This window comes from Adiantum capillus-veneris, chromosome 5 (genome assembly GCF_014529385.1).
Source record: "Adiantum capillus-veneris isolate H3 chromosome 5, ASM1452938v2, whole genome shotgun sequence".
Classification (NCBI taxonomy): domain Eukaryota; kingdom Viridiplantae; phylum Streptophyta; class Polypodiopsida; order Polypodiales; family Pteridaceae; genus Adiantum; species Adiantum capillus-veneris.
Window position 1 is genome coordinate 84,349,467 of NC_140935.1, and position 10,035 is coordinate 84,359,501.

The window sequence follows — 10,035 nt, forward strand, 5'->3', positions numbered from 1 at the left end:
TAAAGCTTTTTAGTTTACCTATCATTTTTCATCAAACTCTAGATAGCCAAGGAGGATGCTCCCTATCCAAAGGAACAAAGAAGAATTTATTCATGGGGCTCACCTCTTCAAAGATCCTCTCTTTCAAAGTTTGGGCAAAAAAGGCATTGAGCAAAATCTAAAATAGATATAGAATTGGAGAATCTTAAAACTTGGAAATTCTTTGCTCGAGACATACAAACAAGGATTAAAAGAGTAGGCCCCAAGATGAAGAAGGCATACAAGGAAAACAACAAGCATGCTATAGAGGAATTAGAAATGTTGAACATAAAAAAAACTGAGGGGACAACCTCTGAACCAGAACACAAGAGGTGGATCAAAGCAAAAGCAACTCTAGCCGAACAACATGTGGAAGAAGTAAGGGAGACACGATGATTATCGAGAGAGATCTTCCTCCAACATGAGGTTGTCAATCAAGCATTTTTTAGAGCACTTAAAGTTAAAAAGCATCGCGGAGTCTTTAGAGAATTCAAATTTGAAAATCATTGTGGAATCATCAACACAATCATGGACAATGAAGGGAGTGTACTACAAGACCCTAATGGCATGGATAAGCTAATTTTCAATTACTTACGTCAAATTATAGGATAATCAAAATCTTGGACAAAAGAAATGGAAGAAACAAGAACCACACTTCTCAACAACAAAACAATTACACCCTATGAAGCAGCCATGTTGGAGAAACTCACTGGCGCTTCATTCACTTGGCAAGGAGAATCCTCTAGGATGGAATAGAATGACATCAAGTTCATCAGAGAGTTCTGGGAGAGTTTAAAGTCTTCTACCATGCATTGGGCCAACAAAGCCCTATTACAAGGGGTGTTGGATACAAGTGTGAAAAAACGTCTCATCAAACCTATCCCAAAGCTTGTGTGTTTCTCTCAAGTGAATCACAAGCATCTCATCACTGCCTTGATGGGATGCGAAGAGACAATTGGGCTGAACAAGATGTAAATCGTCCAAACACATTCATAGTAGAGAGAGAGAGAGAGAGAGAGAGAGAGAGAGAGAGAGAGAGAGAGAGAGAGAGAGAGAGAGAGAGAGAGAGAGAGAGAGAGAGAGAGAGAGAGATTTTATTATCATCCTTGGAGGTCAAATATGTCCTATGGGACCAAAGTTACATGTGATGTAGTATGTAGGGGACTGATACTGATTCTTGATGCTCTAAAATTGTGGTGATGAGAGTCACAATAATGGAGATCCCACACTATGGCTGGGAGAGAAAAGTGTGTAAGTCTAAGTCATGGCTAAAAATATGATGGAAGCAAGGTACTTAAAGCTCTCAACAACCTCAAGTGTCTCATTACTGTACACAATGCATGGCTTCTCCTTATTGTTGGTTTTCACAAGCATAACGTTTGTTTTGGATTCATTCACAATTAGCCCAACATGCAAAATTCTCAAGGACAACCATAAGCTTTTGTGCATCCTTTAAAGTGTGTGCTATAGAATCACTGCATCATCTGCATACAACAAAAGATTACCGCATTGCAAATAGTGACCTTGTCAATGCCTTCTTCTTGCATAAAGTCAAGTACCATTTGTTCCAATTGATCAATGTATAGACCAAAGATAGTTGGTGACAATGGACATCCTTGTTTAGCCCCAATACTGCTTGCAAATTTTTTTTGAAACTACTCTTCCCATGCGCAATCGACATATCACCTTCTCATAGATAGCATACTCTCACTTGGCACTTGGAGTTCTTCCATCCTTCTCCATAAATTATTACATGGAATCATATCAAAGGCTTTCTTGAAGTGCACAAAGCAATAGTAAAATCGGTTGCCTTTCAACCGGATTTCCTCCATGAGAACACAAAGAGTGACAAGATGGTCAATGGTGCTATAGAGTTGATGAAAACCCGCTTGTCCTTTTGCATGCTTGCCAATATTTTCAACCCAATCATTCAATTTTATCTCCATTATGTACCCAAACAAGTTTTCCATAAGAGATCCAATCATTATAGTTCGGTAGTCATTCTTTACATCCCCTCCTTTATGCAAAGGATTGATCCAATTAGTGCTCCAATCACAAGGCATGCCACGTTGAAGTGTAAGCCTGAGCATATTACACATCTAATTATGTGTAGAATCTCCCATCCATTTAATCATTTCTAGCTTGATACCTTGAAGATCTCCCACTATGCGAGTGGCCAATTTTTTGAGCCTACTACACACATCCTCAATAGTGAAAAAAGAGGATATACATCGGTGTGAACCATAAATATGTGTATATATCCATAAGATTCAAGTTACCAAAACTCTCAACCAGCTTACCCTTGAAGTTTCTTCAAAATCCTCCACATGTATGCTCCTTTTCTTGGACTTGAAGATATTGATGCTTAACATTCCATGTTCTTCTTTTATTTTAAAATCAATGCCTTGTATGTATGCAAATGGCTTTGGTAGTTTCCTTTGTCCATAGTTGCATTGAGCTTTACCAAGGACTTTCGATCATCTTGACATTCTTTATCAAACCACCTCTTGCGTGATCTACCTTTGTTGATACCATGGACATGCTTTATGGCAAAGCATTCTTCGATACAAGAATAAATAACTTCCCATTTAATTTTCAATGGTGCATCATATTGAAGCTTTGTCATCCATAAATTTTGCTTAACCACTTCAATATACATTGGTGCTCATTTGAAATCCATACAAAGAAATAACTTCTCTTCCCTTTGGTTGAGATTATATTGATTAGCTGTTTCTCCACATGTAAGGTTAATACATAAGGTCCGATGGTCTGATTTCGAGGTCCATTGGCCAAGCATAAAACTCTTTAAGCGATACATAATGGTTTCAGAGAGTGGCATATAGTCAATCACACTATACTCCATTGTGTTTTGTACATGTAAATCCATTGGCTCCACTCCATAAAGCTGCACCATTGGCAATGAGCATACCCGTGCTATTGCACATGTGTAAAAGTAACTTCCCATAGTGATCCCGCTCTAATTGGACCACCACTAGGACAAAATAAGAGAGGTAGAGCCCAATGCTGCCCAAGGTGGAAAGAGAGAGAGAGAGAGAGAGAGAGAGAGAGAGAGAGAGAGAGAGAGAGAGAGAGAGAGAGGATACTTGAGAAAAATAAGATTAATATTTTTAAAAAGAATTTAAAAAACTGAATGAGAGAGAGAGAGAGAGAATAATTTTGGGAAAATATCTTTTGTAAGAGAGAATGAAAGAGAAGAATTTTTCAGAAAAAGAAGATTGTGTGTGTGTGTGTGTGTGTGTGTGTGTGTGTGTGTGTGTGTGAGAGAGAGAGAGAGAGAGAGAGAGAGAGAGAGAGAGAGAGAGAGAGAGAGAGAGAGAGAGATAGATAGATAGATAGATAGATTTTATTATCGTCCTCGGAGGTCAAATATGACTTATGGGACCAAAGTTACATGTGATGTAGTATGTGTACGGCTGATGAGTGACTCTCGATGCTCCAAAATTGTAGTGATGAGAGTCGCAATGGAGAGCCCACACTTTGGCTGGGAGAGGAAAGTGTGTAGGTCTAAGTTATGGCTGAAAATGTGAGAGAAGCAAGTTCGGATGTGATCAAAAGCTGAGCACTCTAGTAGTGTGTGGTACTCAGACTCTCGAACTTGCAGTGAGCATAATGTGCACAATCGATTTGACTCTTCTCCATTGCCCCAACGCCCTATCTCGCATCGAAGGAAATGGGAGCTAAGCCGAATTGCTGCGATAGTGCGTATCGCGGACAAGGGAATAGGCTCAAGCATGTAAGTGTGAGTACGGTTTCCTCTCTCAGCGAAGAACATGGTTTTGTAGTTGGGGGCAATATAGGTGGTGTAATGTATGAAGCGTGACCCACCGGATTTCTCCCAAGCCGTAATACATTGGCGTTGTAGAAAAGCTTCATTCACTTGAGAGTCAATTGAAGCATCATGTAGCAAGTGTAATGCATCCCATCTCCCAAACCACTTCTTTATGTCTTTCATCCATCCCGTGCTCAAGATCTTGCTTTTATGCATCTTTTGAACTTTTTTGCTTGCTTCCCATGCAATTGTAGGAAGTCGATTTGAGGGGTTTTGACGCATCTTTATCATGTACTCCACAACCCTTTCCATGCCCATAACCTCAATTGGAAGAGATCCCAACTCAAGAAGTAGGAGCATATATGGTGTTTGTGTCTTAACTTGGAGAAATTTTGTAAGAAAACGCTTTTGGACATTCTCAAAATCTTTCCAAGTAGACTTTGAGATGCTCCCACCCCACACTTCAACTCCATAAAGAAGAACTGGTGTCACCAATGCATCAAAAAGATACTTCTTGAGAACCCAACACTTGATGTTTCCCGCATTACACATGTTCTCAAATGCATAATATGCTCTCTTTCCCGCTTCCAAACGACGCATAGCACATTCATGCCACTTGTGATTGGATGGAACCTCAAGGCCAAGGTACTTAAAGCTCTCAACAACTTCAAGTGTCTCGTTGTTGTACACAATGCATGGCTTCTCCTTATGGTTGGTTTTCACAAGCATAACCTTTGTTTTGGATTCATTTACAATTAGCCCACTATGCAAGCAAAAGTTCTCAAGGACAACCATAAGCTTTTGTGCATCTTCTAAAGTGTGTGCTAGAAGCACTACATCATCCGCATACAACAAAAGCATGATTACCGCATTGCAAATAGTGACCTCTTCAATGCCTTCTTCTTGCATAAAGTCAAGTACCATTTGTTCCAATTGATTGATGCATAGACCAAAGAGAGTTGGTGACAATGGACATCCTTGTTTAACCCCAATAGTGCTTACAAAAATTTCTGAAATTTCTCTTCCCATGCGCAATTGACAAATCACCTTCTCATAGATTCGAGAAACCGCAAGCATAAACTCACTTGGCACTTGGAGTTCTTCCATCCTTCTCCACAAATTGTTACGTGGAATCATATCAAAGGCTTTCTTAAAGTCCACAAAACAACAATACAATCGCTTGCCTTTCAACCGACTTTCCTCCATGAGAACCCGAAGAGTGACAAGATGATCAATGGTGCTATGGCATCGACGAAAACCCGCTTGTCCCTTTGCACGCTTGTCATTCTCTTCAGCCCAATCACTCAATTTCATCTCCATTATGCACCCAAATAACTTTGCCATAAGAGACCCAATCATTATAGTCCGATAGTTGCTTACATTCTTTACGTCCCCTCCTTTATGCAAAGGCTTAACCCAATTAGTACTCCAATCATAAGGCATACCATGTTGAAGTGCAAGGTTGAACATATCACACATCCACTCATGGGTAAAATCTCCCGTCCATTTGATCATCTCCGGCTTGATACCTTGAAGATCTCCCGCTTTGCGAGTGGCCAACTTTTCAAGCCCACCGCATACATCCTCAATAGTAAAAAAAGACGGCATACATGGGAGTGAACCATAAACTGGCATTTTTTCAGTATTTTCTTGCTCATATAATTGCCTACAATGTGTGTACATATCCACTAGACTCAAGTTACCAAAATTCTCAACCCGCTTGCCTCTCAAGTTTCTCCAAAATCTTCCACATGCATGTGCCTTTTCTTGGACTTGAAATTCTTGTTGCTTTACTTCCCATCTTCTTCTCTTCTTTTGAATCAATGCCTTGTATGTATGCAAATGACTTTGATAGTTGTCTTTGTCCATAGTTGCATCAAGCTTTATGAAGGACTTTCGAGCATCTTGACATTCTTTATCAAACCACCTTTTGCGTGATCTATCTTTGTTGATACCATGGAGATGCTTTATGGCAAAGCATTCTTCCGCACAAGAACAAATAGCTTTCTTGAAAGCTTCCCATTTAGTTTCCAATGGTGCATCACATTGAAGCTTTGTCATCCATAATTTTTGCTCAACCATTTCAATGTACATTGGTGCCCGTTTGAAATCCATACATAGTGATAACTTCTCTTTCCTTTGGCTGAGATTATCATGCTTAGTTGCTTCTCCACATGAAAGGTCAATACATAAGGTGCGATGGTCGGATTCCGGGGTCCATTGACCAAACATAAAACTCTTTATGCGATACATGATGGCTTCAGAGAGTAGCATATAGTCAATCACACTATCCCCATTATGTCTTCTACATGTAAATCCATTGGTTCCACTCCACAAAGATACACCATTGGCAATGAGCATACCCGTGCTATTACACATGTGTAAAAGTAACTTTCCATAGTGATCCGGCTCTTTCTCATCCATTGAAGTACGATCATACAAGTGAACTTCCTCCAACTCCCTTGAAATGTATGGCATATCAAATTGTTGAGTATCATGTTGCAATGTTTTTGTGCGAGCATTCATATCCCCAAATACAATAACATCACCTTCACCTTTGAAATAAGCAATGTCCTCTTCCAAATCAGAAAATGGTTGATCTCTATCCATGCAAGCATAAAAGGGAGAATCATGATGAGGAATGTAGCAACCGGCTACAAAAATGGGTGCTCTTTTGGTGTCATAATTTTCAGCCATACATAACGTTTGTACTTGTCATCTTTCACAATTGATACAAAATCTTCCAATCCTTTCTTAACCATACATGCTAACCCTCCTTGTCCTCTTCGTTGCTTGAGATTCTTTGCCCACATCAATGAATGTACATTGTAATCCTCCAAGCCGTTAATCCTTTGTGTATCATGCTCCCAAGTTTCAACAAGAAGTACAACATCGGCTTTGCTTGTTAGTTCATCAATGCCAACCCCCGCATTCCATGGATATCCATTACAATTCCAAAAGCATATTTTCAATTGTAACTCGGTCTCATAGGTCACGCATCCCTATTTGCTTGAGAGACTTGCCTCCTCCTTGGACACATTTTCTTCATGAGAGATTTCCTTGTTTTTAATTATTCTTTTCCTCATATGCTTTGCGACGCATATTTTGTTGCTTAATAGTGCGATCTTCACATACAAAACATTTTGTATTCCTCAAATAGATCCAACTATTATCAAGGATAATCTTTCGCTTGGTCTCATCCGGCATGGTGCATACAATTGGCCGTTCTCCCGAGCGAGGAGCTCCTTGCTTCCCCACTCTATGTGCTCCATAGACCATAACTCCGGACATGCCAAAGTGGGTTTTGAAGAAATCTTCAATAACAATGGCAAGAGAAGGAGGTGTCTCTAACTTCTCTTCGGGAATTCCACGAATAACAATGTTCTTGGAACGTCGCTCCCGTTCCTTCAACTCCTCCACATCTACATTCTCAACATTCTTTGTTTGAACAATAGCTTGCATGAGTGAGGAATTAGAAACCACATTGCTACCACATACATAAGCCCAAGACTTGTTTGTGCATACATTTTTCATGTCGCATACATCCCGGCTCATAGTGTCAAATTTCTCCTCTTTCAATACATGGTCATGCTCTACTTTGCTCATCCGCTCCTTCAAAGCATTCAAGTCCACAAGAGAGCGTTTACATTCCTTGACTTCCTCTTTAAGTTGCATCAAACGTGTTGTTTGCATCTCAAGTGTCCTCTTGAGATTCTCATTCTCAACCACAAGTACCTTTAGTGTGCCATTCTCCATTGCAAGTGCTCGTAAGTCTTCGCCTTGTTTGTTTACGGTCTCTTGCAATGATACCAAGTACGCCATGATCATGGTTTCCGATGTCGTTGGTTGGGTGGTTGTGTTGCTATCTCCACACTTAGGAGATTTTGGATCATTTTCCACAATGGTTGTGGACCTTGTTGAAGAAGAAGAACCCTTGTGAGTGCCGGAAGACATTGTATGTAAAATAGGAGATGAGAATCAATTTTGTTGAACCTGTTCACTTCTGAAATGCATGGCATAGGTCAACAAATCAACTAGACTCTCTTTCTCTATCGTGGTTTCAAACTTGCTATATTATTTTATGTTAGCTCTTAGTATGGCTAGTGATGATAGTTCAAGAGTTGGCCATTGGTAGTGGTAATGATGAATTAGTTCTAATATCTAATAATCTAATAAAATCTCTCTCTCTCTCTCTCTCTCCCAAAGCAATGTTTGAATGTTGTTACTACTGTTGTGGATGAACCCTAGGTTGAAAGAGTTAATGGCTATTTCTCATAGTGGTAGAGTGAATAGGGGGCTCTACTTAGATTTTCAGTGTACAACAACTCGCACAACTAACAAGTTCAAAGGTCTCGCCCAAGCATTGGCCATCACAGATATAGAAGCATGCAGCACAGTCCATGGCTAATTACACACACAGACGAGGGTAATATATCATCTTTGTAGTAGCAAAATATTGAACGACACTGGATTAGAGTGGCAACTCTCTCTCTCTCTCTAGATTTCATATTCCTACTCTTATGAAAGAGGTAAGGGTAGTTTCCTAATTGCAAGTGCATAGGCATTTCTTATAACACAAGGCCTTTCCAATGCATTTTCTTTCCCTTTTCTTTCAAGTATAGACTAAGGCATAGCATGGGCTAATAGTAGCTAAAGAAGAGTTGTGCAGGCTTATAGTGTTGATCTTTGGTTCTTTTTAAGTCATCATAGCAGTCAATTACAATGAAGATGCCGATGATAATGATAGGGTGTTGCACAAGGTAGTGGAGTACACTATTGCCTACCTTCCATATTATAAAAGATCATTCCGCAAAGGCAATGCAACCCTAAGAATGATGGCTCCCATCACTTTGGCAAGCTATCACAATGTTGCAACTTCTATTGCTAAAATTTGGATAATACATCTCAATATAACGAATCTCATATATTTTTACTGGAGTTTTTAAGTTTCTAGGATATTTTTTATCCAAGCAAGGGTGATTACGCATTGTGCTCTGAGTCACAAAGCAAACTAACCACAATTGCCCCTTCTTCTCACAACTTTTGCAAATGGTGCTTCTTCTTCATATGCATTAGTTTGCTCTCTCTCTCTCTCTCTCTCTCTCTCTCTCTCTCTCTCTCTCTCTCTCTCTCTCTCTCTCTCTCTCTCTCTACCATTAGCACGGAAGGTAGTAGGGACAATTTTTTTTACACAAATCATATATTTACAATTGTACATTGTTGTACATTACACCCTAGGGGCGACCCTGGGAACCACCTCCCCAATAGAGAAGGAGAATACACCCAAGAGAACGCAACCTGTGAGCCTTGAACACTCAACCTTGGGGTTACATCACAAAGGTCTTGTAATGGAATTGGCCTATTTAATTTGAGAGTAGCGGAAATTAATGAGAGTACTTTTGAGAAATGAATTTGTGAGCATAGCGGGTGAATATAATTGAAGATAGCAACATAATCATAGCAATTAGTTAACTTGGCATGAACAATACTTTTGCAAGAGAGAGAATTTAGAGAACATGACAACAGTTGAGGACCGGATTTATGTGGAGCTGGTCCCCCCTCCAATAGGCATTTGTATTATGATTTCTCCCATTAAGAGAAACTTGTTACAATACAATCTTTGTGTTCCTTGTGACCTAGGTGATGCAATGAAGATGGAAAGCTTCATGCATCACAAACATAACATAAACTTGAAGAAAGCTTTAACTATCCCAAACCTCAGTCCCAAGACCTCAAACACCTTCGAAGGTGGAGAGAGCTAGCAGGGAATGAGGGTAGGGAAGAGGAAGAAGAAACATTTCGTAGGAGAAAGAATTAGTTCCTCACTTATCATAACTCTTGTTGCTAGCATACATAATAGCATAGTAATGAAGAAGAAGGAGATGGAAAGCTTAAGCATTGAAGCATGGCTCTTGGTTGGATTTGCACTCCATATCCAAGAGTGTTGGTGTAGGCTCTCAACCTCTACTTGCTTGGAGAAGGAGAGGGAGCCCTTGCACTTTGCATAGCACACAATGAGAGTGTTTGTGAGTGTGTGTGGGTGAGTATACCCCCTAAGCAACCCCCCTCCTTGCTAGGTCGACCCCCTCTTCTAGCTCATCATTGAAGCTCATTGGCTCATGGCAAGCCTAGCCAATCACAAGCTTGAGCCATTTCTAGCAATAGGTGTAGTCTTGGGACAAGTGTTCCCCTTTCCCCTTTGAGAGAGAGGACTTGATAAATGCAAA